General features: G+C 47.0%; 1 protein-coding gene across 1 annotated transcript in view; it reads left to right on the top strand.

Annotated features, from left to right (window-relative positions):
* The window catches only part of PRKCQ (protein kinase C, theta), a 57,992-nt gene that overhangs the window by 47,116 nt on the left and 7,939 nt on the right, over window positions 1–2,937 (top strand). The window lies entirely within an intron of this gene.

Below are 2,937 nucleotides of genomic sequence, written 5' to 3'. Positions count from 1 at the left end.
GCCCTTCCACGGGCAGGACGAGGAAGAGCTCTTCCACTCCATCCGCATGGACAATCCCTTCTACCCACGCTGGCTGGAGAAGGAGGCCAAGGACCTTTTGGTGAAGGTAAGAAGGAGGTCAAGGAAGTCTTCATGGGAGGCACGTTTGGGTTTCTGGTCACTATTCCTTTCCTTTCTAGACTCTGACTTATGCACAGTAAACAGTGATTGCACTGAACCGGGTTAAATGGGACACACGGTCTCTGTGTTAAGTGGGCGCCAATATGATGCACATCAGGTATCGAAATGAGTATAAGATAAACACTCACGCGTATCATTGATAAAAGAAATGCCCAGGAACCAATTCTGTGACGCTTAAATACCCTCCCTTGGAGGTGTAGTTGGTCCATGGAACGAGCACAGTTTGTGGCTTAGAACTCAGACTTTTGTTTCCTGTGGTCACTCTTAAAAGTATTCAGCCCAGCTCATCTTCCTGCCCCTGGTTGGAAACTTGGACAGGATGCATGACTCTTCCACTTACTCCTGGGTAAAAGACAAACCTGTTGTCTCTCTCAAGTCACAAAATACGGTCTCAGATGAGAAATTAAAACCATCAAGTCCAGAATATTAGTCATCGCATCCGTCTTTATGTTAAAGCTAGGACTCCTGACCCTTCCCTCTGGGCAGAGGTCGCAGTTGCTAGTGGCTCGCCCTGGCAGAAGGGAGTGCAGGCGTGTCACAGTGACTCTGTTCTGTTCTCTTCCTCTCCAACTGTTGGGTCTCTGCCTCCAACCATACCAGGCGGAAGCCGAGAGAGGAAGGAGAAAGAAGCAGAAAGAACTGTCCTTACACGGCGGGGCAGCCTCACGCTCTGAATGTGCAGGGTGGTTAAAGCTGGGAGCTTAGTGAGACACCCGGGAAGGTCCGCAAAAAAAACTACCTCTGGGGACTTTTCTGGCTAAAACCCTTGAGATACAGGCTGCTCGATGCATTCCGTCGCCTGTGTACTGTACCAAAACTGATTCAGCAACACGCCTTCCCGCTGCTGGCTGCCTGCGCAGCAGGTCATCCTGGGCAGCACAGTTGACCCTTGAACAACTCAAGGGTTAGGGGCACCGACCCTCTGCACGGTCAAAAATCTGCATATAACTTTTGACTCCCCCAAAACTTAACTACTTAACCTGTTGACTGGAAGTACCGTAACATAAACAGTTGATTAGCACGTATTTTTATGTTATATGTGTCACGTGCGATATTCTTACAATAAAGTAAGCCAGAGAAAAGAAAATATTATTAAGAAAATCATAAGGGAGAGGACATATATTTACTTACTCATCATTAAATGGAAGTGGATCATCATAAAGGTCTTCATCCTTGTCATCTTCACGTTGAACGGGCTGAGGAAGAGGAGGGTCTTGCTGTCTCAGGGGTGCAGAGGTGGGGAGGTGGGGGAGGCGGAAGCGGAGGCAGGTGCACTTGGTGCGACTTTTACTGAAAAGAATCTGCGTGTAAGTGGACCGCGCAGTTCACACGCATGTTGTTCACGGGTCAACTGTACTTAAAATGCTGTCCCCCCGCACGCCCTACCCACTGTCCACCGGACACACTGTTGATTTCTTCACCCTAACAAACTCGGAGAGTGCAGGCTGTTACCAATTTAGCAGCAATCTCCAGAATTCACCGTCCAAGCAGAAGTCAGACCCCAATCCATGATAGCCTGGATCCACTGAAAATCGGTGTGCGGCGCTACAGGCGGACACCGGGCTCTGAGACCACTAACCACGAACCAGGAGCTCCAAAGGCCAACATACAGGTGTGAGAACACCTGAGAGCCGCCATGAAAGACATGGACTTTAGACAGAGCTCCCCGGTTCACCTTTCTTGAGGAGGCAAAATGCTATCCACGGTGTGTGAGTGCAGCAAGTTGCAAAATGAAAATGCAACATGCTAAATACATACGAGAACAATAAGGACCTGCATTACCTGAGCTGTCCCGGCAAATATTTGTATCAAAGAGACCCACCAGTGTGACCAAGAGTGGAGCAGATCTAAAGGAAGTGGACCGAGAATACAGGTGTTTGGGAAGAAACATTGTTTTGATTTTTTTGCTCTCATATGTCAACTGGTTAAAGAAATTATCTTTTAGAGAAATAATTTTTAGCCTTGATCTGTATTGAAAATGGAAACAGAATAGAAGCTATCAGCGGGTTTTAAGTAGAAACGAAGAAAAATGTTAGTAGGCTCCTCTTTTTTCACTAGTCTACTTTTTTTCTCTTGAAGAACTGCTCGGAATGAAATTTGAAAGGAATACACTTCCACCTCTCTAATAAAAGTGACAACCTGTCTAGGGCATAAGGAATTTTGAGGCAACTCCAGAGCTCTCTCCCTGGGGAATAAAGACCTTGAATCTGAGAAGTGCTGACGAAGCCCTTGCCCAGGGGTAATGAAACAAGGTATTTAAAAATCCACGCCCGTTCCTCAGCATTCGCTTTCTGACTGTGACCCAAACAGGCAATAAACTTGGAAAACCCCCTCAGTGGCCAATTAAATTCACTTTTAATGACTAAACACATATGAAATGAAAGCTAATTTCAAAATTAACCAACAAAAAGAAGATAGCAACAGTAAAGATAAGTTAGTGGGATCTGAATATAAACAGTTTTGCCTACATCAAGGCAAGTGCAAACATTGTTACAATCGCTACCTTCATTTTACACTGGGCTCTGGGAAGGGCTCAAGGTCAAGTGCGTTAGTCGGCTCAGGCTGCCGTACAAGATCCCACTGACCGGACGGGTTAAACCGCAGACATTCATTTCTCACAGTTCTGTTCTGGACGCTGGAAGTCCCAGGTCAAGGTATCCAGAAAGGTGGGTTCCTGGTGAGGGCTCTCTTCCTGGCTTGTGGACAGCCACCTTCTTACTGTGTCTGAGAGAGGTGGGGAGGGAGGGAGGGAGGGAG

This window comes from Propithecus coquereli, unplaced genomic scaffold (genome assembly GCF_000956105.1).
Source record: "Propithecus coquereli isolate 6110/MARCELLA unplaced genomic scaffold, Pcoq_1.0 Scaffold94, whole genome shotgun sequence".
Lineage (NCBI taxonomy): Eukaryota > Metazoa > Chordata > Mammalia > Primates > Indriidae > Propithecus > Propithecus coquereli.
The sequence above is the reverse complement of the archived record's forward strand: the minus strand, read 5'-3'. Positions and strand labels throughout refer to the sequence as shown.